The sequence below is a fragment of the Schistocerca piceifrons genome, chromosome 4 (assembly GCF_021461385.2).
Source record: "Schistocerca piceifrons isolate TAMUIC-IGC-003096 chromosome 4, iqSchPice1.1, whole genome shotgun sequence".
In the NCBI taxonomy this organism is placed as follows: domain Eukaryota; kingdom Metazoa; phylum Arthropoda; class Insecta; order Orthoptera; family Acrididae; genus Schistocerca; species Schistocerca piceifrons.
In genome coordinates this window covers 79429450-79449309 of record NC_060141.1, presented here as the reverse complement: position 1 = coordinate 79449309, position 19860 = coordinate 79429450, and the positions used below count along the sequence as shown (strand labels likewise).

General features: G+C 41.7%; 1 protein-coding gene and 1 long non-coding RNA gene across 2 annotated transcripts in view; one reads left to right on the top strand and one right to left on the bottom strand.

Moving 5' to 3' along the window:
- Nucleotides 1-19860, top strand: part of LOC124795610 (JNK-interacting protein 1) — a 359281-nt gene that overhangs the window by 235613 nt on the left and 103808 nt on the right. The gene's annotated exons all lie outside the window — the stretch shown is intronic.
- Nucleotides 8267-8841, bottom strand: LOC124795406. Its single transcript, XR_007016687.1, has 2 exons — nucleotides 8636-8841; nucleotides 8267-8523 (listed from the first exon to the last, which is right to left on the bottom strand). It is a non-coding gene; the product is annotated as an uncharacterized LOC124795406 (long non-coding RNA).

Here is a 19860-nt window from a genome sequence, read left to right as displayed (position 1 = left end):
GGGATCAAGGCAGCAGGAGGTGAAGAGTATGCGGATATGTTCAAGGAAGAGGAGCAGATGGGGGAAAGGAATCAGGTCGTAGAGAATCCACGCTGAGGACTGGAGGCGTATTTGGAAGGCAATGCGGAGTGCATGGCACTCGAGGATCTGGAGGGACTTATAGAATTGGGGGGGGGGGGGGGGGAGGATATCCAGGTGGGACTGGCATAATAGAGGATGGGACAGATTAAGGATCTGTAGGTGTGGAAGATGGTAGAGAGGTTCAACCCCCATGTCCACAGGATGGGTGCAGATGGTAACGGAAAAATCAAGGAGCCAGAAGGAGCGAGTGGTAAGACCTACAATGATTGCCTGGGTCTCCGAAGGATTGATTTTCAGAAGCAACTGGTTACACCCTGCGGCAAAAAGGTCAAGGTGATTCTGGAGAAGGCGTTGGGACTGCTGGAGGGTAGCAGTGAGGGCAAGGAATGCCATGTCATCGGCATACTGCAGGAGGTGTACTGGGGGGGGGGGGGGAGGCTTGGGCCATGTCTGCCCTGTACAGGAGGTAGAGGAGAGAGGAGAGGACAGAGCCCTGGGGCACACGTTCAGAGGGGTAGAAGGTGTGGGAATCGGTGTTATGAATGGTAATGTAGGAGGGGCGGTTGGAGAGAAAGGAGGCAATCCGATGGATGTAGTTGACAGGAAGACGTAGGTCTAGAGTTTAAACAGGAGACCGTGATGCCAGACTCGGTCATAGGCCTTTTCGAGGTCGAGGGAGACAAAAATGGCGGATCGACGGGAGTTAAGCTGGAGGGACAGGAGATGAGTGAGGTGTAGGAGTTGGTCATTGGCAGAGAAGCAAGGTCAAAAGCCACATTGGGTGTTGGGGAGGAGGTGGTTTCGGTGGAGGTGATGATGGACGCATCGGGTAAGGATGGATTCCAACAGCTGCTGAACACTGAGGTGAGACATATAGGGCGATAGGAAGAGGCATCAGATGGAGGCTTGTTGGGTTTGGAGAACATCAGGATACAAGAGGTTTTCCACAGGTTGGGGTAGAAGCTGGCAGCAAGGATTACGTTGTAGAGGGTGGCAAGGACTGCGAGGAAGGAGGGAGGGCAGTTTTTGAGGTGGCGGTAGGTAACGCGGTCATGGCCGGGAGCAGTGTTGCGTTTAGTGCGGAGTGTGAGGCTGATGGAAATGTTAAGTTCAGGTGGTGGTGTGTGGCCCAAGTACTGGAAGCTAGGAGCAAGGGGAGGAACAGAGGTATTGGTACGGTCGATGATGTCAGGGAAGAGGGAATAATCAAATTGGGGATCATCTGGGATGGAAAAAACATCAGATAGGTGAGAGGCAAAGTGGTTGGCCTCACTCAGGTTGTCAGGAAAGGGACGGGCATCAAAGAGGAGAGGGTACTAGGGAGTGGGGCAGATCCCAGTAAGGCGGTGGAATGCAGACCAATACTTGGAAGAATTTATTGGGAGCATGGTGTTGAGTTGTGTACATGTCTGTCACCATGCCCGTGTTTCTGCACAGTAAGCAGGTTGTGGAGGTGTTGTTGTAATTGCCGGTAGCGTGAGAGTGTGTCCCAGTCACGAGTGTGGAGAAAAGAGCGGTAGAGGCGGCGGGATTAACGAGGGAGAAGGACGGCTTTTAGGAGCAGGGCTGGGCAGTGAGGGTGGATGGTTTAGGTAGGGATATGGGTGGCGACGGTGTCAGAAAAGTACTGGTGCAGGAAGGCAGTAGTGCAGCAGATGTCATCAGGAGATTGGAGGGTAAGGTCATGGCCTTTGACCTGGGTGTGAATTGAGTCCAGGTAGGCATTCCAGTTGGCACGGGAGTAATCATGGACAAGTTTAGAAGGGATGTCAGGGCGAGGAGCGCGGTGAGGATGGCAACCATTAGAGATAGTGAGGAGAACAGGGGCATGGTCACTGCCAATGAGGTCAAGGACAACTGTGGTGATGCACCCAAGGAGATTGGGAGAGGCAACGATCACATCGGGAGTGGTGTTGGATTCGGGTCAGGTGTGCTGTGGCAGGGGAACCAGGTCTCTCTGAAGGGTGGTGAGAAACCGATGCCACTGCTGGAGATTGGCAGGAGCATGGCTGTGGATACGAGCTCGGCGGCAATCACGTAGGTGGGCCAGGAAATCATATGTGATGGGGGTGTGTGGGGAAGAAGAAGCTGAGGGTGAGATGCTTGTCAGGATTGTTGAGGAGATGTTGGGGCTGAACAGGGAGGTGATTGAGGCGGCCTATAGCAACCCCACCACATGCCAGAGGGTACGGGTTATCGGTGTGGTGAAGGGTGTAAGGAGCTGTGGAAATGGAGATCCGGGGTTGAAGGAAGATTTCATTTAGGAGAAGGCATCCACATGGTGCTGATGGAGGGTGTGGAGGAAGAGAAGTTAGTGGGTGGACAGGGAGCGGATATTATGGTACAGGAAACTGTAGTGTTGTTGCGCCATGGGAGGGGAGAGTTAGACGAGGGTGGTGAGGGGATTGAAGGTGAAGTCAGCCTGGTTGTCAGAGTAGATGGCATAGGTGGTAAGATGGAAGATGGAACGTGCAGTGAGGGTGATTTGGGAAAGGGTGTGGGAGTGCTGGAAGGGGTGAATGTTTGGGAGCACAATGGTGATGAAACGAATGATGTTCTATGCAGTAGGAGGAGGACGGAGCGAGTTGTTGGGGTGGATGGGGTCATCACCGGGACGGACAGGGACGGTGAGCTCAGGGGTGATTGGAGGAGGTTTTGCTTTATACTTTGAGGAGTAGGTAGGATTGGGTTCATTGTAGGTGTTGCAGGAGGGGGAAGAGGTGAGGTTGGGGCAGTTCTTTAAGAAGTGTGAAGCTTTGCAGTGGGGACAGGTAGGGGGGTTCTTGCAGGTGGAGGTAACATGGTCATTGTACTTGAGGCAGCGTTGGCAGTGGTAGAATTGGACTGGGGAATGGGAGGGGTCGACTTTGTGATGGCGATTGTATATCAGGGCTCTCTCGGTAAGGAGGTGGTCAGTGGAGGAGGAGGATTCAGTGAATATCCACATTAGATAAGTCGGCCCGGCATCATTAAAGATGCGATGGGCCGAGCGGATTTCAATGTTGGGCTGGGAGTTGAGTCCTGCCAACACCTCAGCCTCTGTGACCACGGAGCTAAGCTTCGTGTTCACGGCGGTGAAGGTTGGTGGACGTTGGGGGGGGTTGAGGATGATGGGGAGAGGACGGGGTGTGGTAGGGGGTGAGGGTGGCTCGTTGGCCAAATTGGATGCATGGGATTTGGGAGAGGAGATCAGTGTGGAAGGAAGCATTGGGGGATTTAATGAGGAAAGAGTCCTTGCGAGGGATAAGAAGGGAGATGGGGGCATTGGGGAAGTATTTACTGATGGCCATGGTGAGGGTGCGGGCATAGAGGAATTGCGGGAGACTGCAAGTTTCTGCCATTGGCTTTATAGCAAAAATTGGCACATAAATGCATGGGCATTGGCACCCATCACAGGAGTTTCCTCTATAGAAATCCGCGACCTCTGGAAATACTGTTCTATCTGTGGTGCACAGGCGCATGCGTAAAGGTGAAAACTACATGTCTGCCCTCTGTAAGAATGCGCACTTGCATCACCAAAAACAGACGTCAGATGTCACCAGACATGTCATTATGAATAAACTGTCTTCTCTCAGAAGAAATTAGACAGATCACCGGGTCCCAAGCCTTGTCCAGTTGAAAACCGCCGTCATGACTTATAAGATTTTGTGCTAGGCGTATCTCCACAGATTCTTTAATTACTGAATCCCAAAAGCTTCTCGCTGGGGCAAAGATTTTCGTAGCGGAAAAATCCATAGCATGTCCTGTGGTGATACAATGATCAGCTACGGCTGACTTACTGGGCTGCAAAAGGTGAGTGTGGCCCTCACGTTCAACGCACCTTTCATGTACTGTGTGTGTCGTCTGACCGATGTAAGCTTTGCCACACTTGCAAGGAAGTTTGTAGATTCCAGCCTTGTGCAGACCCAGATCGTATTTTACCAAACTGAGAAGGCACTAATCTTCGACAGTGGCTGGAAGATTACTTTAACTTGATGCTTCCTTAGGATCCTGCCTACTTTAGATGAAAGATTGCCGATGTATGGAAGGAACGCCCTGGACCTGAACAGCTCCTCATCTTCTTGACATTATGAGTGGTCACGTTTCTTCCTTCTTCCTTCCGTTATGGCTGATCATCAGTAATATCGATGACCCCATGTATGATTTGGCAATACATCTCACCCCTCTACTGAGACCTTTTGTGGGGAAGTGCACGTATCATGTTTGCAACTTGGCTGACTTTATTATCGATAGACTGAAGTGACTTCAACTCAGTGAAACGGACTTACTAGTGAACTAAAATGTCATCTCACTTTTCACTAAGGTTCCTCTTATGGACTTTTTGTCACTGCCACGCTAGGGAATTACAATCCCGTGTGTAGGCTATGGCTAACGTTATGAGATGTTGTGGTCATGCCTCACTGTGGTCAGTAGTGAATCACAATTCTGCACTTCCCCAGATGACCACAGTTAGCGAGTATGGCGCTGACCTGGGGTAGGTCCCATTCTTCCAGTGTGTCAAACTGGAATACTGTGAGACCTCAAAATGTCTAAGAGTGGCACTTCATAAATCACTTGCTTTCAAGAAGCACTGCATGAACTGCAAGTCAGAAGTTTCCACCAGGAACAATCTTCTATGGAAACTGGACAGATCACAGTTAGATAGTCAAACCGTTGCAACGGCACTATGCTATTCTGTGACAAAGTGTACGTCTCCTGTTTGGTTCAATTCAGCACATTCCATACAGGTAGATATATTCTCAATGATACCTGAAGAATCAAACAGGTTGTTCAAAATCCTGTCCTGGAAAATCGCTGTACCACCTCAAAGGAATAGCACCAGCTCCTGTTTGAAAGGAATCAGCTGTGAATGAGTAAAGAAAGAAAGTGGAACAGGAGAAAAAATGTCCTCTGTATGGTCATGAACCCTACCCCCAACAATTGAAGTCAAGGAGGAGTTTCCTGGCAACACTGACAGCATTTAGATCCACTTTGAAAAACTAGGTTGCAGCTGTGCAGGGCGATGACCTACCTTCCTCCTGGCTGGAAAAGAGTTTCCTGGCTATGACTGGCTATGATGAGAAATGAACGACTTGGAAGTCAAAGGTTAATTTGCCAGGATCGAGGCTACACTGATCGAGATGATATTCAGTGTGACTGTTGAGAAGACCGAGCTGTTCATCATATGCTTCAATGCCGACTGTGTCCAGCCTCCCGCACAGAAAATGAACTTTGTGAAGGAACAGAAAATGCTTTAGAAGTCTGCAAGGTTTGCACAGAAGTATTATAGCCATAACTATGTATAATATGTATGTTTATGATGCAGGATTAAATAAATAACTGGATGTTTTGCAGAGGAACAGCCATGTTATTCCTGATGTCATACCAAGTGAGGTGGTGCAGTGATTAGCACACTGGAATTGCATTTGGGAGGATTACAATTCAAACCTGTATCCAGCCTTCATGATGTCCCTAAATCACTTCAGGCAAATGCTGGAATGGTTCCTTTGAAAAGCCAGAGCCAGATTTCTTCCCATCCTTCTCTAATCTGAGGGGACCGATGACCTTGCTGTTTGGTCCCCTCCCTCAGATCAACCAACCTGGCATCACGTTGTGGAGAGGCATTAGTTATGACTTCAGGTTGTGGCTGATAGTGACTGAGAGAACTCTGGTTGCACAAAGGTGCAGCACAGAGATCCTGTGTCCTTACATGTTATTTCTCATGTCACAGTGTCACAGTGCCTTGTTTCAAAGCCCTGGACAACATCTGTTCAGAGATCTGTGAGATCTGCTGAGAGGTCAGCTCCATCCAGTGCTATTATTCAGAACATCAAGGACCAGTTACAACAGTTATGGACAAGATGACTCAGGAAGGCTTTAATATACCCTTCCCCAAAGAATCAATGTATGCATCCAGGGCAGAGGGGATGCAATGTCATGCTGACAAGTGGGTTCATATTGCCAAATTCTTTTTAAATTTTACATTATGTCCACTCTCAACCCATGAAGCTACATTTTGTTCCCTCCTTCCCTTCTGAGTGCTTCATTTTTTTGGTCAGTGTATTTGCTTCCTTGGGAACTACACAGCAAATAAGCACACTGGAAGAGAATGGGTAATTTTTAGGATGTGTCATGCTAACACTATTTAAACCACATGTAGCCTTGATGGTGGTCTCTATTCAGTGAGGAAGAGAGTCCACAAATTTCTTCAGCTGTGCCATATCCAGCTGAAGTCACTCATTGATGATTAGATCCTGTAGAGCTGCTGACTTGCTTGGCTGTTGATTGTTAGGTTTCACACACTGTTGTAAATAGCACAAGACATTCTTTGGGATTAAGGTCATATGATTTAGCAGACTACTCAAGGTGTGATAGGGTGCCTGAGTGTTCATCAACGTAAGTGCACAGGCCTATGGTCACAGCTGTTGTCCTCTTGAAAGACAGGAGTGTCCACTTCATACTCCACCAGCAACACATGACAGCTAACTGTGTAAAGTTTTTTAAGGTAGTGCTGCCAATGCCAATATGACAGACATGTGTTATGACACATAATAGCTTAAAAAGACATGATTCATGCATTTTGTTCATTCAAGGCCTTATACTGCCCAAAATATTCATTTTCAGCTATTGGTTTCCTGGCTGAAAATATAGAGTTTAGGACTTCATAAAGTCTATATAATTCTAATCCTCAGGATTTTGGACACTCAATTTGTGATGAAATTTTATGCAATGGAAGCTGTAGGAATGTTCAATTGGAGTCAGTCATATGTAGAGACCTGGCAGTAATAATACATGCTGATATTAAGTGGAATCATTAGCTACTCTCTTTTCTGTTAAAATAAAATGGCAGGCTCCATTTCATTGATAAGGTACATGCAAACTGAAGTTCAACTGAAGAAAATATTAACAAAACAAGTCCTGGATTCATTCTGGTACAATGCTAGAATGTGGGCAGTCCATGTTAAGTCAGACTAAAGGTAGAGTGAATGGGTGCAAAAAAGGAAGGAAGGAAGATCAGGATCTAACAGACTATCAAGGAAGAAACCATCCTGATGTAGCAGAATCACAATACTGAAAAAGAAAAAAATTGCTGAAGAACTGGTTTGGCTCTATGCAGTGCCAGCACTGCCTACCATATGCACGATATCACAAGATATGCCCACATTATTTACAACTTCATTCACAAGGACTCACACATCCTTTCTTGGTACACTGGTGGTCATTGAAACAAAACAGCTTATCATATCCTAGTGCTTTACATAAAGGGTGTAACTTGTAGTATTTCTGCATTTAATATAAGTAAGCTTCATTATCAGCAAAACACATACACACAGACATGCCCACATTATCTATGACTTCATTCACTGTCCAAGAAATCACACATCATTTATTGATACACCGGTGGTCATTTAAACAAAACAGCCAGTCATGTCCCAATACTTTACATAATTCGTGTAACTAGAAGTATTTCTGCATTTAAAATACATAAGCTTTACCAGCAAAACACACAATGACTAACCCATGACTGTGTACTCTAAACATTCTAAGCAGGTAGCTGATAATTCATTTTTAGGCCTAAATGAGGTACCGTACAAAACAAACCTGATGAAGTCCATAACTGCACAAGGTATATGTTGACTAAAATACTATGCTAAGGAGGCAAGCAGAAAACAAATGGGTAATCTGAACTACTGTCAGCTGCTGGAAGAATGCAATTAATGTGATTCTAAACCTAAAAGAGAGTATAAACAGAAACATGTCTAAATAAGCACAATTCTAGAAGGGAAGAAATAACAACATATACAAAGTGACACAGCATTATTTGCTTATTTAAAATGTCCATCAGACAGACTAAAATTGCATTTTTATTATATTTCGTCTAGGAATACTTGACTTTGTGTACAAAAACACTCTCAAGGATGACTGTGACATTTACCAATTGGAATTATGATGCCAAGGCTTTCTAAAAAGTTTCTGGACTTGTTTCCCATAATCAAATACAAACTAATACCATGATCTGATCATAATGCTCCAAATTATGCAATTTGAAAACTTCCAACATGGACAAAGACAAATAAATAGAACAAGTATCATTTTAGGGAATTAAGAAGACATTTTGATGAGATCATTATTGTATTGTAATACTTAAATGGCATATACATATATGGGGTATAGGTAGGTACTATAATACTGAATAATACACCCATTACTAAAAACACTGATTTATTGTACTAGATGGCACAATGTATACAGCACAAAGACAAAGAAAAGGGCACCAAGACGTGGGTCTCTGCTTGACGCTCCGAAGAACATGGCAAAGAGAAATCAAACCTTCGTAGCTGGTGACGGTCGATGTTTAACTACATCTGTGAATGTTGCCACACATAGAATACAAATAGAAACACAGTCAAAGTTATTTCATCATGGAATTTTGGCAACTCTTTGCACCGCAGATCTCTGATCCTAACAAAAATTCGATTTTTGCATGAGTACAAAAACACATATACAGGTTGCTTATTGTGATGTGTAAGTATAATTACAGGTCACTGATCATCAACAAAAATTTGCTACTTACACCAGAATAAAAATTATTTCTCTAGATACGTAAGTTTTGGTGCATAAAACACATATGGCACTACCATCATAACTGAATTTTTCTGTGCCTGGCAGAAAACAAAGTTCAATTGCTGTACCATACTTTGCAAGGCACAATGGACCCTCAAATTAAATATTTTTACATTTAAAATGTCTGTAATACTTATCAAAATATGCATGGCTCACTTATTGGCACTTTTCAGATAAATTATAAGTTAATTGATTAGCTTAATTTGATTTGTCTACCATACACTCATCATCATCATCATCACCATACACTGAATTTATGAAAATACATAAAAATTGGTTCAATAATGTCACAAAACACACATGGAGATTACAGCTAACCAAAGTTACAGCTTAAAGTGCAGTTATCAGCAAGAGTAGTTTGATCTTTATACCAAAGTAAACAATGTTATTCTTAGTTCTAAATTAGTGAAAATCTTATAATCAGCCGGCTAAAACCTACATCAAAATTAACCAAACAGTATAGTGACTCCCACACTAGAATATTAACTTCATATTACACTGCAAAATATTTGTCATCTTCTGATGATAACACCAAATAATGATTCCATGCAATGGAGGTTACATGACACTGAGGTGACAATGTAAAATCCAGGATGGAATGTAACAATATCATGAAAAGATAAGTTTCTACTCACCATGTAGAGGAAATGCTGAATCGCAGATACTCGCAATAAAAAGACTGTCACAAATAAAGCTTTTGGAACTACTAATAAATGACAGGTTTCTTGCTGAACTTAATTCATTATTGTAGCCCTATTTAAATTTATAAAAATACACAAAAATTGGCTTGTTAACATTAACAAAACACATGGACATTATAAGTTGCAGCGTAATGTTCACTTATCGATGAGAATAGTTTGATCTTTGTACAGAAGTAAACTATGTCAATCCCATGTCTAAATTTGTAAAAAACTTGACCTAGTACAGCTAAAACTGATGTCAAAGTTAACTAAACATTATAAAGATCCACATGCTAGAAGATTACCTTTATTTTGCTGGACAAAATGTTTTTCATAATATGCTATTGCATAGCAAAGATTACATGGCAGTTACATACATCATTTTACAGCCAAATAGTGACAAATTGGCCAATGCATTATCCCATTGTAACAAACTGGGACAATTATGTCAGATTATTAGTCAAAAAACTGGCTAAAATTGGTAAAAAATTAGCCAAAACTGGTTACAGCAAAATTGTTACCTGAACTGGTCGTTACTTTGTACAAAGAATGGTATAAAATTCCCTTGAAAACCAAGCAGGACCCATATTTACCCATTTGGAGACAACTAGAAGCTGTATTGGGAGCCAACACTGTGTGTTGTGTTTTTGGTATTTCCACATCTCCGTCCACTCCCTATGTCTGCCCAACCAACTTTTTATTTGTCATGATCACAAAGTTTTTTCAAAAGAGGTACTGGTCTTGGCCATACAATAGCCATTTTCAGAATCTACAATAGATATAAAAGAAAAAAATGTTACTGTTGACTGCAATAAGAAATTAAAAACAAAAGACAGAAAATATGTCTCTCATTCTGCTGCTCGCCAACAAGTCATAACCATGTAAAAATAATGTCAATCTAAATTTCCATACCAGCTTCAACACCAGATATTTATAGGCTGCAAAGCTACCCTAGAAGTCACTGATGTATGATATGAATAACATACTCATAACTGTACCAAGTTGTTAAGAGATGGTTCATTATAAAATGTGGTTCTTTAAAATATTTTCAGCTGTATTTAAATAAGCAAAAAAAAATGTATTTAAACATCTGAGGAACCTATTTGTCTTCTGATCACTTAAAGCTGTCATAATTTAATTAAATGTTCAAAAATAAAAACTGATTACTAAAACAATTCTAAAACTGAATACTTTGCAATGGCCCTAGAATTAGTATTATGAAGGAAGAACATGGAATAAACTATGAGAACATGCCTCTCATTTTAGTAAATCATGCATGCATCACTGAACTCTGGATGTTTTTGCATCATATATATACAAACCCAGTGGAAGCATGAAGCATTCATGGCAGTTTAGACTTATACTATGCTTACATGATTATGACTTGCTGTTGTGCAGCAGAATGGGAGGTATACCATTTTTATATGTTTTGGCATTTGATTTTAATCTACTATTGTAGTACTGGTAGATAGTAAGCTTTTTTTTCTTTCCTTTTACTTCTGTTGTAGATTATGAAGATTCCTCCTGCGTAGCAAAAACCAGCTGTAGTGTTCTACTATACGTGGGATGTGGAATGCACAATAAAACAACTCATATCTGAATAAGTGTGCCCTTTATTACAACAAAGTCAGCACTACGAAGCTACTTATTCAGTGGTTGAAGCTATTAGCCAGACTGTCTGTCAGAGATCACTCATGTGTGGTCTCAGTCAACCACCAGCAACACTGTTCATTGTCATGGAGGTTCTCTTGAAGTGATGGTTGATAGAGCCATCCATGGTCTGGTGGTCTGAATGCTGCCTCTCAGCCTGAAGATCACTGATGATGATTAAGGTCTTCAGGAAGGAAATAGTGAACTTCAAGGTGTAACTTGAAAGCTGTGGGGACATAACTCGGAGTGGGTGAGCGGTCTGATGGATTATTGGAGGGCAGTTGGAAAGGGTCAACACCTGTAAAGACTCTAGCAGAGTCCACACTGGCTGAAGGAGATTGATAGACACTGTCTTGTGAATTGTGAATTATATTTTATTTTTCTCATGACGTACATTTGCAATCCATTTGGTTTGCGTACAGGAGACATGTCAAAAATCTGTAATGCAATTACAATGATTTTTATATTAATAAATATAGCACTACAATAGCTAAGAACATAATAAGGATATTTCTTGGAATGTGTAACACATTGTATCCAGCTCAAATTTCCATTTTGTCCTGCATGAATTCATCCACTGAGTAATAACACTTCAGTGTCAGTACCTCATATAGCTTTCTTTTAAGTGAACCTAAATTCATCTGCATCAACTTGTTCCCTTTCAATTTATTACAAATTTTCATTCCCATGTATCGAGGTCCTTGGGCATACAGTCTGAGATGGTGGGTGGGGAGCATAAAATTTTCTTTTATTCTAGTATCGTGTGAATGGACAAAATGGTTTCCCTCAAATAATTCATGTGTGGTGTACAGAAATATAATAATCTCATATATGTATAAGGATGGCAGAGTTGATATTTTAAGTTTTCTAAATAATGGTCAACATGGTTCTTTGTGATTTGCAGTGCACATATCTCAAATGATTTTTTTCTGTATTTTTAGTATCCACACTATGTTTGTCGAATTACCCCAAAAAACAATATTATACCTAATAATGGATTCAAAGTTGCTTGTATATGCTACTTTTTGTGTGTCCATGTCAGTTGCTGTTGATAATATTTGCATTGAAAATGCAAAGCTGCTCAGTTTGTTTGACAGGTATTCAATGTGCGCCAGCCAGCTCAAATTTTTGTCTACATTTAAACCTAAGAATTTGACTGAGTCAACTTCTTCTGTATCTTGGCCGGCCGGAGTGGCCGAGAGGTTCTAGGCGCTACAGTCTGGAACCGCGCGACTGCTATGGTCGCAGGTTCAAATCCTGCGTTGGGCATGGATGTCTGTGATGTCCTTAGTTTAGTTAGGTTTAAGTATTTCTAAGTTCTAGGGGACTGATGACCTCAGAAGTTAAGTCCCATAGTGCTCAGAGCCAAGTTCTATATCTTGGTTGTTGTGTACAATCTTAATCTGCTCACATTTTGGCTGTTTGGTTTTGAACTGCATCACATGAGTCTTAGATATGATTAGATTCAACCTATTTAGCTGAAACCAAGTTTTGTACTGAGGGTACTGATCACAGATTTGGGAATTTTTTCCGGATCCGGATTTTCAACTAAGACAGAAGTATCATCTGCAAACAGAACTGATGGGGAGCTGATATTTAATAGTAAGTCATTAAAATAGAAGAGAAATTGGACTGAGCATAGTATGGAGCCTTGTGGAACACCCTGAGATATTCGTTTCCTGTCAGAAAAGTGATATGTGCCATTTGAAGAGATGAGAACTCTTTGCTTTCTGTTGGATAAGTAGGATTTAAGCCATACTTTTCAAGTTGGTAAACAAGCAATGCATGGTATACAGAATCAAACACCTTTGTGAGGGCGCAGAAAATTCCTGCCACCTTATTTCTTTTGTCCAATGATGTATTTATTTTCTCAATGAAATTGTTTACTGCAGCTATCGTGTTTTTCCCCTGTTGAAAACCAAACTGATTGTTTAGAATAACAGAATATTTTGCAATGAAGTTTTGGATTTGTGCAACAGCAAGTTTTTCAAGTATTTTAGATAGGACTGGGAGAATCGAGATAGGGTGATAATTTCCCATGATCTCTCTTGATCCCTTCTTGAAGAGTGGTTTGACTTCAGCATATTTCAGTATCTCTGTAAAACAGCCCTCTTCAAAACATTGATTTATTATTTGAGCTAGTGGGTTTGCAATTCTATTGTGTACCACATTAATAACTTTGGTGGATATTCCAACCCATCCTCCACAGAAACTTTTAAGAATTTTGTAAAATTTTCAGAATTTTCACCTAGGCCAAAGAGATTTACTTTGTTGTGATAATCTGTTACATCTACATCAGACTTTGCTACATTTATAAGGAATTCATTGAAGTACTCTGGTATTTGAGTTGGATTTACAAGAGTATTTCCTTCAGTGTCAATTTTTGAAATTTCTTGGTTACAGGCTTTAACACCTAACTCAGATTTAATGACTGACTACACAGCCTTTCTCTTATTTTTATGATTTAAAATTAGTCTGTTATTAGCCAGTTGTTTTGCTGCCTTGACAACTCTTTTAAATATGGTTTTATAGAGTCTAACATATTTAATGAATTCAATATCTTTATTATATTTTAGTTCTCTGTCCATTGCCTTTTCCTTACCCTGGAAATTTTCATGCCCTGGCTAATCCACTTTACTTTATTTGTTATTTTATTGCTGCAGAGTCCAGGTGGAAATGTTTCATTAAAGACACCAAAAAACTATTTAGGAATTTCTCAAGGTTACTTGAGTTACAATGATCAAAAGGCCATGTTTTCTGACTTAGCTTCTCACTAAATGTTAGCAAGTTTTCTTTGCTAAAGTCCCTGCTCCTATGAGTTCTCATACATGAAATGTTCCTGTCTGTCTGTGGCAGCTCAACAAACAATGCACAATGATCTGAATTACCTAGATCTAGACAAAATTTAGACACATATTCATAGGTGTTCCACATAACAGAACGTCAAAGGTACGGTCATTCCAAAGTACTGTATCTTGAGGGGACCCAAGATTGGGGGTTACAAGGCTGTTCAGATTGTGTCATCATGTAACATCACAAACTTGCAATCTTTCAGAGCCTTGTGGAGGAATCCATTAGGTGCAGTATGAGGAAGAGGGTGATGTATGTGGAGACAGGTGATGTGCCCTTTTACTCGCAAGACCAGATCAGGCAGGTTTGAAGGTGTAGTAACAATTGTTGGAACACAAAGTTAGTAGGCAACAAGAGCACTTTGCCATACAAAATGTCAGGAAGCAAACCTCCAAGACTATGTTTTTGAGCCTTACACACCTCAAGGAGTATTCAGAGTAGTGCCTCTGTCCAGAGTCTGCTATGGCTTATTGAGAGCTGCCTTTAAAGTGTGATGCTACTGCTCAACAAACCCATTGCTCCATGGATGGTATAAGAGGTGAGCAAAGAGTTCTCCATTCAAATGCTGTACAGTCCAGAATTGGTATGCCAGTCAGGCAAAAATGCTGTGAGCTTTGAGGCAATAATCCGACTGATGTACTAGGCTGAAAACGCCCAGTTAGTAAAACACCATGTCCTGCTGCATTAAGAAGTCTGTAACTGCCTGTTATCTGACAGGAATCATTGACCCTTCAAGGCCTTTTTTAAGAGACCAAAGGCATGATAATCACATGGGGTGGTTTCAGGACTATGGGGCAGGTTTTGAAGTGTGTGCCACTTGTCCCTAATGGATGAGGCTGGTTTCCCAGTTTGACTGGAGTCTTTTTGTCAAACTAAGAACTACAGGTAATTTGTTGCATGATTCCACAATAATGATAATAATATTGAGCATATAGCATTGGTGGCCGGGAGACCCCTCGGGGGCAGTTCGGCCGCCGCTCCACAAGTTCTTTAACACCACTACGGTGACTTGCGAGTGAATGAAGATGAAATGACAATGAAAGACACACAACACCCAGTCATCTCAAGGTAGAGAAAAATCACTGACCCCATCGGGAATCGAACCCGGGACCCCGAGCGTGGGAAGCGAGAATGCTACCGCAAGACCACGAGCCGCGGACATTCCACAATGGTAGTTTTTGACAGACATGCTGTTCTGTACACGTTCTTCATTCTCCAGTGGTGTTTGTCCTTCAGAAGCCAGGAAAATGGTAATAGCATACATTTGGATGCATTTGATAACATCATCACCATAGTTTACATTTCTGCATTTACTGCACACACTTCTGGAAATCACGAATACCACACTAATCCCTGTCTATACGTTGGTGCATATATATCCACATCAGAGTCATGCTAAGATGCATATATGCTGCATAAGTGCCCCAAAATGGAAACTTTTTGATCACCCCTTATATGCTTTCATTGTAACTCGATAGGTAGCACAGCTCAATGAAAAGGTCAAAGTCAAACTACTGACCTTAGTCAGCCGTTATGGACATGGGACATATGAAGAGCAAAATCCATGTTTCGATAAAGGTTTTGAGAGTTTATTCTACTGTAACATCTTTACATGGTATAGCTTCTGTCTGTCGAGTGACATGATCATTTACCAACGGCATGTACCAATAGCCATCAGATATGGGTAGTGGGCCCACAAGACTGACATGCACATGTTGGAAACATCCTTCTGGGACTTCAAAGCAATCTATGGGTGGTTTAGCATGCTGTGAGATCGTCTTCCTTTTGGCGTGGAATGCACATACAAATCAAGAGCTTACAATCCTTCTTCACATCAGACCATATGAATTGGTCCTTCACCAAGATCATGGTTGATTGTATGAGGGTTGCCCAAAAAGTAACACACTGCATTTTTTTCTTCAGCAGTTCCTTATTGAACATAGTGAGAATAAATGCGTTGACATATGCTTCTGAATTAATGGCACTGCCTCTTGGCATGACATCAGTGAGAATCACACCTTCACAGTCCCAGGACATGGTGATTACCAGGGGAAGCAGTTGCTCTGAATTTTTTCTTCTGGGGGAATGGGAATGTTGCCATTCCATTGACTATCATTTTTTTTTCGGGCTCAAAATGGTGAACCCAGGTTTCATTGCCTGTCACAATCTGGGACAAGAAGGCCTCCCCCTCAGCTTCAAAACTTTGCAACAAATAAAGACAAATGTTTTTTCTGTGCAATTTGTGATCCACTGTTAGACACCATGGGACCCATCTTGCACACACTTTTGAATATCCAAGGGTGTGGATAATTGCATCCACACTTCCTTTGCTGATTGCCAGATGCATCACCAACTACCAAGTCATAATGCATCTGTCCTTCTGAATGACAACATTAGCTCACTGCAACATGTCAGGTGTGACAGTCTTGGATGGTCTCCCTGACCGCTGCAAATTGTGGAGCTCCACCGAACCACCTTCTGATGGCCTCACTCTCCATGCCCAGCAACTAACTGTACTTCTGTCAACAGCAGATGTTCCATAGACTTTGCAAAAGCGTTTTTGAATATTCCCCAAGTTTCTTTCTCTGCAGTGAGAAATTCAATGACGGCACATTGGTTGTAATGTACATTACCTAAAGACGCCATTTTGAAGCTGTCGTGCAGCTATGCTATCTGTCGGATGGAAACTTGGTGCACTCACTCAGGAGACTTCAAATAGTATGTACATAATGTGTCACATTCATTGTTTTTGCCTGAGCAAAAAAATGCGGTGCATTACTATCTGGGCAATCCTTGGATGTTGGTATGTGCCAAGTTATGTAACTGGTTGAAGATGACGTGGCAGAAAGGTTGAGAAACAAGGGGACGTCCATTTTTGTGAGACATCACAGACAGAAGTTCAGAGGGGTCACACCAGGAATAGCTGAAGTTCAACCTGGAGGTTCATGGAGGAGTCATAAAGAAAAGTCTGAAACTGCTGGTCTTGCTGCTGTTCTACCGTGAACCAATCATAGATGAAGAGGAATGACATAGCGTTGATGCACAAGAGGTAATCTGCCATGATGTTTTCTACGCATTTCTTATGCTGGATGTTGGCGGTGAACTGTGTGACATTATTTTGGTGACAAAACCTTGTATGGCTTGCACAGAGTCTGTAAGCAGTCAGTGGTCCAAGTAAATAATCAGGTGGCATTCCCTGATGTCTTGCCAGAAATAATGCACTCCTTCATAAACAGGTAGAAGCTCTCTGCCACATACTGACCACTTGCATTGCAAAGGTGGGAGCTTCTATAAGAAAAAAAGGAGTGGCTGTTGAACATCCCCTACCTCTTGTTGCAGGACAGTGCCAATAATGGAGTCACTTGATTCTGTTGTTATGACAAACTGGATGTCAGGGAGAGCGTACACCAGAGTAATGACTTGGACAAGACACTCTTTAATACATTCAAAAGTGGACTTCATTTCCAAAGTCTAAATAAGTTTACATCTGCCAGTATTTTACATGTACATCTGCATCTACATCTACATCTGCACTCTTCAAACCACCATGAGCTGCACAGCAAATGGTACGCCCCATTGTACCAGTTATTAGAGTTTCTTCTTGTTCCATTCACATAAGGAGCATGACAAGAATGGTTGCTTGAATGCCTCTTTGTGTGCAGTAATTATTCTAATCTTATCTTCACAATTCCCGTGTGAGTATTATGTAGGGGGTTGTAATATATTCCTAGAGTAATCATTTAAAGCCAGTTCTTGAAACTTTGTTAACAGGCTTTCTTGGGATAATTTACAACCCCCTTAAAGAGTCTTTCAGTTCAGTTCCTTCAGTGTCTCTGCGACACTCTCCCATGGATTAAATAAGCCTGTGACCATTTGTGTTGCCCTTCTCTGTATATGTTCAGTATCCCCTGATAGTCCTGTCTGGTTCGTCTTCCACACACTTGAGTAATATTCTAGAACTGGCCATATGAATGATTTGTAAGCACTCTCATTTGTAAATTGATTGCACTTCCCCAGTATTCTACCAATAAACTGAAGCCAACCACCTGTGTTACCCATGACTGAACCTATGTGATCTTTCCATTTCATTTCATTATGAAGTGTTACACCCAGGTATTTGTATGAGTTGGCTGATTCCAACAGTGACTCACTGATATTATAGTCTTATGATACTGTGGTTTTTTTTTCATTTGTGAAGTGCAAAATTTTACATTTCTGAACATTTAAAGCAAGTTGCCAATCTCTGTACCATTTTGAAATTTTATCGAGATCTGAGAAAATATTTATGCAGCTTCTTTCAGATAGTATTCATTATAGATAACTGCATCATCTGCAAAAAGGCTGATTTTACTGTTAACATTGCCTTCAAGGTTATTATTATCAATGTGAACAGCAAGGGTCCCAACACGCTGCCCTGGGGATTACTGAAAGTTACTTCTAAATCTGGCAAAGACTCTCCATCCAAGATAACATGCTGTGTCTTCCCTACCAAAAAGTCCTCAATCCAGTCATAAATTTCACTTGATACCCATATGATCAGACTTTCAACAATAAGCATGAGTGTGGTACTGAGTTGAATGCTTTTTGGAAATCAAGATAATATGTGAAGTCAGGGATGATTGGGACTGCGTAGCTGTCCAACATGGTACAAGCACTGACAGCTCTGTAATCACCACACAACCTGACATATCCATCTTCTTTTGGAACTAATATGATTGGCAAAGCCCAAGAATTATTTGAGGCCACATGATGCCAACTGGTAGGTGTTTCTTGATCACGGCCTTCATAAGGCCAAGTAGATTGGCAGTAGTCTATGCAGTCTGTGACACATCAAGTGGATAGATGTAGTGTTGATCTTATGAACCATTCTCTTTTTTAATGGCACTCAGCACCAACCACTCTAGTGGGGAAGAGCACACACCCACATCAGGAGAACAAGCAGAAATTGTGGTACTGACCTTTGTGCTAGCAGATGATCATGATGCTGTGGGAGTATACACAAATGAGTCTGCCCTTATAATGATTAGTTCCTTTCTGAAAAACTCAGCCAATATCCTTTACTAGGCTGGGCTTATGCTCAGTCTCTTGCCTGGTACAGGTCTTTTGACTGGATGCCACTTCAGTAACTTTTGTGTCCCTAACCTGCTCCAGTAATTCTCACCCTTTAAATATTCATCTACAATGAAGATTTAAGGACAGGTCTCCATCGCAAACATTGTATCAGTTATGCACTCAAATAAATTTGCACCTCATGCCCAACCACATGTTATGGACATTATAGGTTGTCAGGCTTCCTTTGCAATTTCAGCTGGCCATCATTGCATATGAGCTAGGGCCACTGGATACCCATCTTAAATATGCAGATAGAATATTCTCCATCATTCAACACTGAAAATTTCATTAATAATGCTGATGAGAATGCCAGTCTTATCCAACCTCTGCTGACCCTGACATCACTACTGCCAGCCAGAGTGACAACTTGTGGACTGTCACAACAAACCCCCATTCACACAACAGTCACTGGTATCTTCAGGACTGCCTTCTTGCCATCAACTGCATTCAGATACTACAACAGCTTTATTTTGACACAAATGATGAACAGCCATCTGCAACACAAAAATGATGCCATCCAGCACAGAATTGACATAATTGAGGAGGATCTCCACATGGCAGAGCCATCTCGACCAACTTCGTCTACTACCTCCACCTGATTCCAATGTACCCATTGTCCCTCTGCCACAAAGCCATCTCAACCAGCTTTGTCTACTACCTCCACCCGATTCCAATGTACACATTGTCCCTCTGCCACAGTCCAACCTTCAAGCCCTTTTGTCATGCCCCTACACACCGTAGGCTCAGGCCTAAGGCACCAAGAGAATTAGATTGGCAATTGCATTTCTGATATACAAAAAATATAGAACTGCATGATACTTGAAAACATGGAAAGCATGTTAGCAGCATTGTTGTTAGTATAATGTTTGGTTCATTGTTGTCT